This window comes from Triturus cristatus, chromosome 11 (assembly GCF_964204655.1).
Source record: "Triturus cristatus chromosome 11, aTriCri1.1, whole genome shotgun sequence".
NCBI lineage: Eukaryota > Metazoa > Chordata > Amphibia > Caudata > Salamandridae > Triturus > Triturus cristatus.
Genome location: NC_140594.1, coordinates 937,956,565 through 937,970,519, shown reverse-complemented (window position 1 = coordinate 937,970,519; position 13,955 = coordinate 937,956,565). Strand labels below are relative to the sequence as shown.

Here is a 13,955-nt window from a genome sequence, read left to right as displayed (position 1 = left end):
ACCATATAAATTGGTAAAATGATGCCGTATGCCGGAAGACTTCCTTTTTTTTTTTCCTTCAGTCTCGGCAATTCAGAGAAACTGTTGTGAAACACTGCCACCGGTGGTCATTCAGTATAATCAGCAGATGGAAAAGTCCACTGTTGGCACATTTTCTATAAGCAATACAAAAAAATCTTGATTTTTATAAAGGGTAAACAGATCAATACTATGGAGTCTTTTATTGTGTAAATCAACAGCTCATTAGAAAATCAAATCTCAATTTTAGCTTTTTATCCTCGCATACTTCTCTGCATCCCTTGCCTCATTTGCTAAAACTCTCTAAACATCTGTAGCGCGTACATTATGACATAGATCAATAGATGTTTTTGCCAGCCAAGTGGCAGTGAACCATTCTCACTTCTTTTGTTTTAGGATATGGTACACCAGTAGCAATTAAGCCAGCTGATAAGTTGAGAGTAAGGGTTATGCCACAGTTCATGGGAATAATAAAAACTATGAATAGCATAATGACCATCTCCATTTTAGCCAATTCCCACCACTTCAGAAATGGTGAAGATGACTCTTATCCTCAAACGTACGTTGATACAAAATGAGAAGTCTCAAAAACTTTCCTAATTTCTTTCATCTTAGTTTTCAGTTGGACATCCTGTCCACCCTGCTACTCATTTAGTTACCAACATCAATGTATCCTACTGCTTGTTAGCCAACAGAGTGGCCCTCATGTCCGACAACATCTTGCTTTAGCTTTATGATGTCAGCTTGCTAGGCAACAGAGTGGCCCTCATGTCAGACAACATCTGATTAGCTTTATGATGTCAGCGCACCACTGGACCAATTGTCCTTGTGGCAGCTGACCACACAGGAGGATGACATCAGAAGTTATGCAGTAGGTTACTATCTGTATTCATGACTACAAGGCAAGTAGGAGGGGGAATGGTAAAGGACTCTGAACCACTCAAAGCACTGGGGCCTTTTTGAAAGTCGGATGGAGATACATAAACAGATTATCCTTAACAATCCATCTTGAGTATCAGAGTCCAACATACGGAGTGCAGGAGAAGAGGTGAAATGAGCTTCCTTCCGTGAGAATGTAACACGCTCGTTCTGAAATGAGGTAGTACATTTCAGCCTCAAAGGCAGCAATTTGCTCGAATGGAACATTGCTAGTTCCAGGATCTAAAGCAGGCTTTAGTAACGTTGGAGACAGCCGGGCTTTTATGAATTATTATGACCAACACAATGTGATCCATATTACTTTCAGCTTGACAGAAATTCTATTCAGGCACAGTCTCCCACTACAAGCTAGTGAGGACATGCTGATGCTGTGAACTTTTTAATGCCTAAAGGAATGATTGGGAGTTTTACTTACCATATAAATTGGTAAAATGATGCCGTATGCCGGAAGACTTCCTTTTTTTTTTTCCTTCAGTCTCGGCAATTCAGAGAAACTGTTGTGAAACACTGCCACCGGTGGTCATTCAGTATAATCAGCAGATGGAAAAGTCCACTGTTGGCACATTTTCTATAAGCAATACAAAAAAATCTTGATTTTTATAAAGGGTAAACAGATCAATACTATGGAGTCTTTTATTGTGTAAATCAACAGCTCATTAGAAAATCAAATCTCAATTTTAGCTTTTTATCCTCGCATACTTCTCTGCATCCCTTGCCTCATTTGCTAAAACTCTCTAAACATCTGTAGCGCGTACATTATGACATAGATCAATAGATGTTTTTGCCAGCCAAGTGGCAGTGAACCATTCTCACTTCTTTTGTTTTAGGATATGGTACACCAGTAGCAATTAAGCCAGCTGATAAGTTGAGAGTAAGGGTTATGCCACAGTTCATGGGAATAATAAAAACTATGAATAGCATAATGACCATCTCCATTTTAGCTAATTCCCACCACTTCAGAAATGGTGAAGATGACTCTTATCCTCAAACGTACGTTGATACAAAATGAGAAGTCTCAAAAACTTTCCTAATTTCTTTCATCTTAGTTTTCAGTTGGACATCCTGTCCACCCTGCTACTCATTTAGTTACCAACATCAATGTATCCTACTGCTTGTTAGCCAACAGAGTGGCCCTCATGTCCGACAACATCTTGCTTTAGCTTTATGATGTCAGCTTGCTAGGCAACAGAGTGGCCCTCATGTCAGACAACATCTGATTAGCTTTATGATGTCAGCGCACCACTGGACCAATTGTCCTTGTGGCAGCTGACCACACAGGAGGATGACATCAGAAGTTATGCAGTAGGTTACTATCTGTATTCATGACTACAAGGCAAGTAGGAGGGGGAATGGTAAAGGACTCTGAACCACTCAAAGCACTGGGGCCTTTTTGAAAGTCGGATGGAGATACATAAACAGATTATCCTTAACAATCCATCTTGAGTATCAGAGTCCAACATACGGAGTGCAGGAGAAGAGGTGAAATGAGCTTCCTTCCGTGAGAATGTAACACGCTCGTTCTGAAATGAGGTAGTACATTTCAGCCTCAAAGGCAGCAATTTGCTCGAATGGAACATTGCTAGTTCCAGGATCTAAAGCAGGCTTTAGTGGAGTTGGAGACAGCCGGGCTTTTATGAATTATTATGACCAACACAATGTGATCCATATTACTTTCAGCTTGACAGAAATTCTATTCAGGCACAGTCTCCCACTACAAGCTAGTGAGGACATGCTGATGCTGTGAACTTTTTAATGCCTAAAGGAATGATTGGGAGTTTTACTTACCATATAAATTGGTAAAATGATGCCGTATGCCGGAAGACTTCCTTTTTTTTTTTCCTTCAGTCTCGGCAATTCAGAGAAACTGTTGTGAAACACTGCCACCGGTGGTCATTCAGTATAATCTGCAGATGGAAAAGTCCACTGTTAGCACATTTTCTATAAGCGATACAAAAAAATCTTGATTTTTATAAAGGGTAAACAGATCAATACTATGGAGTCTTTTATTGTGTAAATCAACAGCTCATTAGAAAATCAAATCTCAATTTTAGCTGTTTATCCTCGCATACTTCTCTGCATCCCTTGCCTCATTTGCTAAAACTCTCTAACTAACTGTAGCGCGTACATTAGGACATAGATCAATAGATGTTTTTGCCAGCCAAGTGGCAGTGAACCATTCTCACTTCTTTTGTTTTAGGATATGGTACACCAGTAGCAATTAAGCCAGCTGATAAGTTGAGTAAGGGTTATGCCACAGTTCATGGGAATAATAAAAACTATGAATAGCATAATGACCATCTCCATTTTAGCCAATTCCCACCACTTCAGAAATGGTGAAGATGACTCTTATCCTCAAACGTACGTTGATACAAAATGAGAAGTCTCAAAAACTTTCCTAATTTCTTTCATCTTAGTTTTCAGTTGGACATCCTGTCCACCCTGCTACTCATTTAGTTACCAACATCAATGTATCCTACTGCTTGTTAGCCAACAGAGTGGCCCTCATGTCCGACAACATCTTGCTTTAGCTTTATGATGTCAGCTTGCTAGGCAACAGAGTGGCCCTCATGTCAGACAACATCTGATTAGCTTTATGATGTCAGCGCACCACTGGACCAATTGTCCTTGTGGCAGCTGACCACACAGGAGGATGACATCAGAAGTTATGCAGTAGGTTACTATCTGTATTCATGACTACAAGGCAAGTAGGAGGGGGAATGGTAAAGGACTCTGAACCACTCAAAGCACTGGGGCCTTTTTGAAAGTCGGATGGAGATACATAAACAGATTATCCTTAACAATCCATCTTGAGTATCAGAGTCCAACATACGGAGTGCAGGAGAAGAGGTGAAATGAGCTTCCTTCCGTGAGAATGTAACACGCTCGTTCTGAAATGAGGTAGTACATTTCAGCCTCAAAGGCAGCAATTTGCTCGAATGGAACATTGCTAGTTCCAGGATCTAAAGCAGGCTTTAGTAACGTTGGAGACAGCCGGGCTTTTATGAATTATTATGACCAACACAATGTGATCCATATTACATTCAGCTTGACAGAAATTCTATTCAGGCACAGTCTCCCACTACAAGCTAGTGAGGACATGCTGATGCTGTGAACTTTTTAATGCCTAAAGGAATGATTGGGAGTTTTACTTACCATATAAATTGGTAAAATGATGCCGTATGCCGGAAGACTTCCTTTTTTTTTTTCCTTCAGTCTCGGCAATTCAGAGAAACTGTTGTGAAACACTGCCACCGGTGGTCATTCAGTATAATCTGCAGATGGAAAAGTCCACTGTTAGCACATTTTCTATAAGCGATACAAAAAAATCTTGATTTTTATAAAGGGTAAACAGATCAATACTATGGAGTCTTTTATTGTGTAAATCAACAGCTCATTAGAAAATCAAATCTCAATTTTAGCTTTTTATCCTCGCATACTTCTCTGCATCCCTTGCCTCATTTGCTAAAACTCTCTAACTAACTGTAGCGCGTACATTAGGACATAGATCAATAGATGTTTTTGCCAGCCAAGTGGCAGTGAACCATTCTCACTTCTTTTGTTTTAGGATATGGTACACCAGTAGCAATTAAGCCAGCTGATAAGTTGAGAGTAAGGGTTATGCCACAGTTCATGGGAATAATAAAAACTATGAATAGCATAATGACCATCTCCATTTTAGCCAATTCCCACCACTTCAGAAATGGTGAAGATAACTCTTATCCTCAAACGTACGTTGATACAAAATGAGAAGTCTCAAAAACTTTCCTAATTTCTTTCATCTTAGTTTTCAGTTGGACATCCTGTCCACCCTGCTACTCATTTAGGTACCAACATCAATGTATCCTACTGCTTGTTAGCCAACAGAGTGGCCCTCATGTCCGACAACATCTTGCTTTAGCTTTATGATGTCAGCTTGCTAGGCAACAGAGTGGCCCTCATGTCAGACAACATCTGATTAGCTTGATGATGTCAGCGCACCACTGGACCAATTGTCCTTGTGGCAGCTGACCACACAGGAGGATGACATCAGAAGTTATGCAGTAGGTTACTATCTGTATTCATGACTACAAGGCAAGTAGGAGGGGAAATGGTAAAGGACTCTGAACCACTCAAAGCACTGGGGCCTTTTTGAAAGTCGGATGGAGATACATAAACAGATTATCCTTAACAATCCATCTTGAGTATCAGAGTCCAACATACGGAGTGCAGGAGAAGAGGTGAAATGAGCTTCCTTCCGTGAGAATGTAACACGCTCGTTCTGAAATGAGGTAGTACATTTCAGCCTCAAAGGCAGCAATTTGCTCGAATGGAACATTGCTAGTTCCAGGATCTAAAGCAGGCTTTAGTAACGTTGGAGACAGCCGGGCTTTTATGAATTATTATGACCAACACAATGTGATCCATATTACTTTCAGCTTGACAGAAATTCTATTCAGGCACAGTCTCCCACTACAAGCTAGTGAGGACATGCTGATGCTGTGAACTTTTTAATGCCTAAAGGAATGATTGGGAGTTTTACTTACCATATAAATTGGTAAAATGATGCCGTATGCCGGAAGACTTCCTTTTTTTTTTTCCTTCAGTCTCGGCAATTCAGAGAAACTGTTGTGAAACACTGCCACCGGTGGTCATTCAGTATAATCTGCAGATGGAAAAGTCCACTGTTAGCACATTTTCTATAAGCGATACAAAAAAATCTTGATTTTTATAAAGGGTAAACAGATCAATACTATGGAGTCTTTTATTGTGTAAATCAACAGCTCATTAGAAAATCAAATCTCAATTTTAGCTTTTTATCCTCGCATACTTCTCTGCATCCCTTGCCTCATTTGCTAAAACTCTCTAACTAACTGTAGCGCGTACATTAGGACATAGATCAATAGATGTTTTTGCCAGCCAAGTGGCAGTGAACCATTCTCACTTCTTTTGTTTTAGGATATGGTACACCAGTAGCAATTAAGCCAGCTGATAAGTTGAGAGTAAGGGTTATGCCACAGTTCATGGGAATAATAAAAACTATGAATAGCATAATGACCATCTCCATTTTAGCCAATTCCCACCACTTCAGAAATGGTGAAGATGACTCTTATCCTCAAACGTACGTTGATACAAAACGAGAAGTCTCAAAAACTTTCCTAATTTCTTTCATCTTAGTTTTCAGTTGGACATCCTGTCCACCCTGCTACTCATTTAGTTACCAACATCAATGTATCCTACTGCTTGTTAGCCAACAGAGTGGCCCTCATGTCCGACAACATCTTGCTTTAGCTTTATGATGTCAGCTTGCTAGGCAACAGAGTGGCCCTCATGTCAGACAACATCTGATTAGCTTTATGATGTCAGCGCACCACTGGACCAATTGTCCTTGTGGCAGCTGACCACACAGGAGGATGACATCAGAAGTTATGCAGTAGGTTACTATCTGTATTCATGACTACAAGGCAAGTAGGAGGGGGAATGGTAAAGGACTCTGAACCACTCAAAGCACTGGGGCCTTTTTGAAAGTCGGATGGAGATACATAAACAGATTATCCTTAACAATCCATCTTGAGTATCAGAGTCCAACATACGGAGTGCAGGAGAAGAGGTGAAATGAGCTTCCTTCCGTGAGAATGTAACACGCTCGTTCTGAAATGAGGTAGTACATTTCAGCCTCAAAGGCAGCAATTTGCTCTAATGGAACATTGCTAGTTCCAGGATCTAAAGCAGGCTTTAGTAACGTTGGAGACAGCCGGGCTTTTATGAATTATTATGACCAACACAATGTGATCCATATTACTTTCAGCTTGACAGAAATTCTATTCAGGCACAGTCTCCCACTACAAGCTAGTGAGGACATGCTGATGCTGTGAACTTTTTAATGCCTAAAGGAATGATTGGGAGATTTACTTACCATATAAATTGGTAAAATGATGCCGTATGCCGGAAGACTTCCTTTTTTTTTTTCCTTCAGTCTCGGCAATTCAGAGAAACTGTTGTGAAACACTGCCACCGGTGGTCATTCAGTATAATCAGCAGATGTAAAAGTCCACTGTTGGCACATTTTCTATAAGCAATACAAAAAAATCTTGATTTTTATAAAGGGTAAACAGATCAATACTATGGAGTCTTTTATTGTGTAAATCAACAGCTCATTAGAAAATCAAATCTCAATTTTAGCTTTTTATCCTCGCATACTTCTCTGCATCCCTTGCCTCATTTGCTAAAACTCTCTAAACATCTGTAGCGCGTACATTATGACATAGATCAATAGATGTTTTTGCCAGCCAAGTGGCAGTGAACCATTCTCACTTCTTTTGTTTTAGGATATGGTACACCAGTAGCAATTAAGCCAGCTGATAAGTTGAGAGTAAGGGTTATGCCACAGTTCATGGGAATAATAAAAACTATGAATAGCATAATGACCATCTCCATTTTAGCCAATTCCCACCACTTCAGAAATGGTGAAGATGACTCTTATCCTCAAACGTACGTTGATACAAAATGAGAAGTCTCAAAAACTTTCCTAATTTCTTTCATCTTAGTTTTCAGTTGGACATCCTGTCCACCCTGCTACTCATTTAGTTACCAACATCAATGTATCCTACTGCTTGTTAGCCAACAGAGTGGCCCTCATGTCCGACAACATCTTGCTTTAGCTTTATGATGTCAGCTTGCTAGGCAACAGAGTGGCCCTCATGTCAGACAACATCTGATTAGCTTTATGATGTCAGCGCACCACTGGACCAATTGTCCTTGTGGCAGCTGACCACACAGGAGGATGACATCAGAAGTTATGCAGTAGGTTACTATCTGTATTCATGACTACAAGGCAAGTAGGAGGGGGAATGGTAAAGGACTCTGAACCACTCAAAGCACTGGGGCCTTTTTGAAAGTCGGATGGAGATACATAAACAGATTATCCTTAACAATCCATCTTGAGTATCAGAGTCCAACATACGGAGTGCAGGAGAAGAGGTGAAATGAGCTTCCTTCCGTGAGAATGTAACACGCTCGTTCTGAAATGAGGTAGTACATTTCAGCCTCAAAGGCAGCAATTTGCTCGAATGGAACATTGCTAGTTCCAGGATCTAAAGCAGGCTTTAGTAACGTTGGAGACAGCCGGGCTTTTATGAATTATTATGACCAACACAATGTGATCCATATTACTTTCAGCTTGACAGAAATTCTATTCAGGCACAGTCTCCCACTACAAGCTAGTGAGGACATGCTGATGCTGTGAACTTTTTAATGCCTAAAGGAATGATTGGGAGTTTTACTTACCATATAAATTGGTAAAATGATGCCGTATGCCGGAAGACTTCCTTTTTTTTTTTTCCTTCAGTCTCGGCAATTCAGAGAAACTCGGTTGTGAAACACTGCCACCGGTGGTCATTCAGTATAATCTGCAGATGGAAAAGTCCACTGTTGGCACATTTTCTATAAGCAATACAAAAAAATCTTGATTTTTATAAAGGGTAAACAGATCAATACTATGGAGTCTTTTATTGTGTAAATCAACAGCTCATTAGAAAATCAAATCTCAATTTTAGCTTTTTATCCTCGCATACTTCTCTGCATCCCTTGCCTCATTTGCTAAAACTCTCTAAACATCTGTAGCGCGTACATTATGACATAGATCAATAGATGTTTTTGCCAGCCAAGTGGCAGTGAACCATTCTCACTTCTTTTGTTTTAGGATATGGTACACCAGTAGCAATTAAGCCAGCTGATAAGTTGAGAGTAAGGGTTATGCCACAGTTCATGGGAATAATAAAAACTATGAATAGCATAATGACCATCTCCATTTTAGCCAATTCCCACCACTTCAGAAATGGTGAAGATGACTCTTATCCTCAAACGTACGTTGATACAAAATGAGAAGTCTCAAAAACTTTCCTAATTTCTTTCATCTTAGTTTTCAGTTGGACATCCTGTCCACCCTGCTACTCATTTAGTTACCAACATCAATGTATCCTACTGCTTGTTAGCCAACAGAGTGGCCCTCATGTCCGACAACATCTTGCTTTAGCTTTATGATGTCAGCTTGCTAGGCAACAGAGTGGCCCTCATGTCAGACAACATCTGATTAGCTTTATGATGTCAGCGCACCACTGGACCAATTGTCCTTGTGGCAGCTGACCACACAGGAGGATGACATCAGAAGTTATGCAGTAGGTTACTATCTGTATTCATGACTACAAGGCAAGTAGGAGGGGGAATGGTAAAGGACTCTGAACCACTCAAAGCACTGGGGCCTTTTTGAAAGTCGGATGGAGATACATAAACAGATTATCCTTAACAATCCATCTTGAGTATCAGAGTCCAACATACGGAGTGCAGGAGAAGAGGTGAAATGAGCTTCCTTCCGTGAGAATGTAACACGCTCGTTCTGAAATGAGGTAGTACATTTCAGCCTCAAAGGCAGCAATTTGCTCGAATGGAACATTGCTAGTTCCAGGATCTAAAGCAGGCTTTAGTAACGTTGGAGACAGCCGGGCTTTTATGAATTATTATGACCAACACAATGTGATCCATATTACTTTCAGCTTGACAGAAATTCTATTCAGGCACAGTCTCCCACTACAAGCTAGTGAGGACATGCTGATGCTGTGAACTTTTTAATGCCTAAAGGAATGATTGGGAGTTTTACTTACCATATAAATTGGTAAAATGATGCCGTATGCCGGAAGACTTCCTTTTTTTTTTTTCCTTCAGTCTCGGCAATTCAGAGAAACTGTTGTGAAACACTGCCACCGGTGGTCATTCAGTATAATCTGCAGATGGAAAAGTCCACTGTTGGCACATTTTCTATAAGCAATACAAAAAAATCTTGATTTTTATAAAGGGTAAACAGATCAATACTATGGAGTCTTTTATTGTGTAAATCAACAGCTCATTAGAAAATCAAATCTCAATTTTAGCTTTTTATCCTCGCATACTTCTCTGCATCCCTTGCCTCATTTGCTAAAACTCTCTAAACAACTGTAGCGCGTACATTAGGACATAGATCAATAGATGTTTTTGCCAGCCAAGTGGCAGTGAACCATTCTCACTTCTTTTGTTTTAGGATATGGTACACCAGTAGCAATTAAGCCAGCTGATAAGTTGAGAGTAAGGGTTATGCCACAGTTCATGGGAATAATAAAAACTATGAATAGCATAATGACCATCTCCATTTTAGCCAATTCCCACCACTTCAGAAATGGTGAAGATGACTCTTATCCTCAAACGTACGTTGATACAAAACGAGAAGTCTCAAAAACTTTCCTAATTTCTTTCATCTTAGTTTTCAGTTGGACATCCTGTCCACCCTGCTACTCATTTAGTTACCAACATCAATGTATCCTACTGCTTGTTAGCCAACAGAGTGGCCATCATGTCCGACAACATCTTGCTTTAGCTTTATGATGTCAGCTTGCTAGGCAACAGAGTGGCCCTCATGTCAGACAACATCTGATTAGCTTTATGATGTCAGCGCACCACTGGACCAATTGTCCTTGTGGCAGCTGACCACACAGGAGGATGACATCAGAAGTTATGCAGTAGGTTAGTATCTGTATTCATGACTACAAGGCAAGTAGGAGGGGGAATGGTAAAGGACTCTGAACCACTCAAAGCACTGGGGCCTTTTTGAAAGTCGGATGGAGATACATAAACAGATTATCCTTAACAATCCATCTTGAGTATCAGAGTCCAACATACGGAGTGCAGGAGAAGAGGTGAAATGAGCTTCCTTCCGTGAGAATGTAACACGCTCGTTCTGAAATGAGGTAGTACATTTCAGCCTCAAAGGCAGCAATTTGCTCGAATGGAACATTGCTAGTTCCAGGATCTAAAGCAGGCTTTAGTAGCGTTGGAGACAGCCGGGCTTTTATGAATTATTATGACCAACACAATGTGATCCATATTACTTTCAGCTTGACAGAAATTCTATTCAGGCACAGTCTCCCACTACAAGCTAGTGAGGACATTCTGATGCTGTGAACTTTTTAATGCCTAAAGGAATGATTGGGAGTTTTACTTACCATATAAATTGGTAAAATGATGCCGTATGCCGGAAGACTTCAATTTTTTTTTTTTCTTCAGTCTCGGCAATTCAGATAAACTCGGTTGTGAAACACTGCCACCGGTGGTCATTCAGTATAATCTGCAGATGGAAAAGTCCACTGTTAGCACATTTTCTATAAGCGATACAAAAAAATCTTGATTTTTATAAAGGGTAAACAGATCAATACTATGGAGTCTTTTATTGTGTAAATCAACAGCTCATTAGAAAATCAAATCTCAATTTTAGCTTTTTATCCTCGCATACTTCTCTGCATCCCTTGCCTCATTTGCTAAAACTCTCTAAACAACTGTAGCGCGTACATTAGGACATAGATCAATAGATGTTTTTGCCAGCCAAGTGGCAGTGAACCATTCTCACTTCTTTTGTTTTAGGATATGGTACACCAGTAGCAATTAAGCCAGCTGATAAGTTGAGAGTAAGGGTTATGCCACAGTTCATGGGAATAATAAAAACTATGAATAGCATAATGACCATCTCCATTTTAGCCAATTCCCACCACTTCAGAAATGGTGAAGATGACTCTTATCCTCAAACGTACGTTGATACAAAACGAGAAGTCTCAAAAACTTTCCTAATTTCTTTCATCTTAGTTTTCAGTTGGACATCCTGTCCACCCTGCTACTCATTTAGTTACCAACATCAATGTATCCTACTGCTTGTTAGCCAACAGAGTGGCCCTCATGTCCGACAACATCTTGCTTTAGCTTTATGATGTCAGCTTGCTAGGCAACAGAGTGGCCCTCATGTCAGACAACATCTGATTAGCTTTATGATGTCAGCGCACCACTGGACCAATTGTCCTTGTGGCAGCTGACCACACAGGAGGATGACATCAGAAGTTATGCAGTAGGTTACTATCTGTATTCATGACTACAAGGCAAGTAGGAGGGGGAATGGTAAAGGACTCTGAACCACTCAAAGCACTGGGGCCTTTTTGAAAGTCGGATGGAGATACATAAACAGATTATCCTTAACAATCCATCTTGAGTATCAGAGTCCAACATACGGAGTGCAGGAGAAGAGGTGAAATGAGCTTCCTTCCGTGAGAATGTAACACGCTCGTTCTGAAATGAGGTAGTACATTTCAGCCTCAAAGGCAGCAATTTGCTCGAATGGAACATTGCTAGTTCCAGGATCTAAAGCAGGCTTTAGTAACGTTGGAGACAGCCGGGCTTTTATGAATTATTATGACCAACACAATGTGATCCATATTACTTTCAGCTTGACAGAAATTCTATTCAGGCACAGTCTCCCACTACAAGCTAGTGAGGACATGCTGATGCTGTGAACTTTTTAATGCCTAAAGGAATGATTGGGAGTTTTACTTACCATATAAATTGGTAAAATGATGCCGTATGCCGGAAGACTTCCTTTTTTTTTTTTCCTTCAGTCTCGGCAATTCAGAGAAACTCGGTTGTGAAACACTGCCACCGGTGGTCATTCAGTATAATCTGCAGATGGAAAAGTCCACTGTTGGCACATTTTCTATAAGCAATACAAAAAAATCTTGATTTTTATAAAGGGTAAACAGATCAATACTATGGAGTCTTTTATTGTGTAAATCAACAGCTCATTAGAAAATCAAATCTCAATTTTAGCTTTTTATCCTCGCATACTTCTCTGCATCCCTTGCCTCATTTGCTAAAACTCTCTAAACATCTGTAGCGCGTACATTATGACATAGATCAATAGATGTTTTTGCCAGCCAAGTGGCAGTGAACCATTCTCACTTCTTTTGTTTTAGGATATGGTACACCAGTAGCAATTAAGCCAGCTGATAAGTTGAGAGTAAGGGTTATGCCACAGTTCATGGGAATAATAAAAACTATGAATAGCATAATGACCATCTCCATTTTAGCCAATTCCCACCACTTCAGAAATGGTGAAGATGACTCTTATCCTCAAACGTACGTTGATACAAAATGAGAAGTCTCAAAAACTTTCCTAATTTCTTTCATCTTAGTTTTCAGTTGGACATCCTGTCCACCCTGCTACTCATTTAGTTACCAACATCAATGTATCCTACTGCTTGTTAGCCAACAGAGTGGCCCTCATGTCCGACAACATCTTGCTTTAGCTTTATGATGTCAGCTTGCTAGGCAACAGAGTGGCCCTCATGTCAGACAACATCTGATTAGCTTTATGATGTCAGCGCACCACTGGACCAATTGTCCTTGTGGCAGCTGACCACACAGGAGGATGACATCAGAAGTTATGCAGTAGGTTACTATCTGTATTCATGACTACAAGGCAAGTAGGAGGGGGAATGGTAAAGGACTCTGAACCACTCAAAGCACTGGGGCCTTTTTGAAAGTCGGATGGAGATACATAAACAGATTATCCTTAACAATCCATCTTGAGTATCAGAGTCCAACATACGGAGTGCAGGAGAAGAGGTGAAATGAGCTTCCTTCCGTGAGAATGTAACACGCTCGTTCTGAAATGAGGTAGTACATTTCAGCCTCAAAGGCAGCAATTTGCTCGAATGGAACATTGCTAGTTCCAGGATCTAAAGCAGGCTTTAGTAACGTTGGAGACAGCCGGGCTTTTATGAATTATTATGACCAACACAATGTGATCCATATTACTTTCAGCTTGACAGAAATTCTATTCAGGCACAGTCTCCCACTACAAGCTAGTGAGGACATGCTGATGCTGTGAACTTTTTAATGCCTAAAGGAATGATTGGGAGTTTTACTTACCATATAAATTGGTAAAATGATGCCGTATGCCGGAAGACTTCCTTTTTTTTTTTTCCTTCAGTCTCGGCAATTCAGAGAAACTGTTGTGAAACACTGCCACCGGTGGTCATTCAGTATAATCTGCAGATGGAAAAGTCCACTGTTGGCACATTTTCTATAAGCAATACAAAAAAATCTTGATTTTTATAAAGGGTAAACAGATCAATACTATGGAGTCTTTTATTGTGTAAATCAACAGCTCATTA

The 13,955-nt window shown here is 40.2% G+C and overlaps 1 long non-coding RNA gene across 1 annotated transcript in view; it reads right to left on the bottom strand.

The window, feature by feature from the left end:
* Positions 1–2: 2 nt before the first annotated feature.
* LOC146785708 (uncharacterized) overlaps positions 3–13,955 on the bottom strand; it is a 50,864-nt gene continuing 36,911 nt past the window's right edge. The window contains exons 28-38 of the long non-coding RNA XR_014970773.1: positions 13,711–13,830; positions 12,338–12,493; positions 10,965–11,086; positions 9,594–9,747; positions 8,221–8,342; positions 6,851–7,003; positions 5,481–5,599; positions 4,111–4,229; positions 2,743–2,861; positions 1,373–1,525; positions 3–155 (exon numbers count right to left, since the gene is read on the bottom strand). This is a non-coding gene — a long non-coding RNA (uncharacterized LOC146785708). The remainder of the gene's footprint in view (positions 156–1,372; positions 1,526–2,742; positions 2,862–4,110; positions 4,230–5,480; positions 5,600–6,850; positions 7,004–8,220; positions 8,343–9,593; positions 9,748–10,964; positions 11,087–12,337; positions 12,494–13,710; positions 13,831–13,955) is intronic.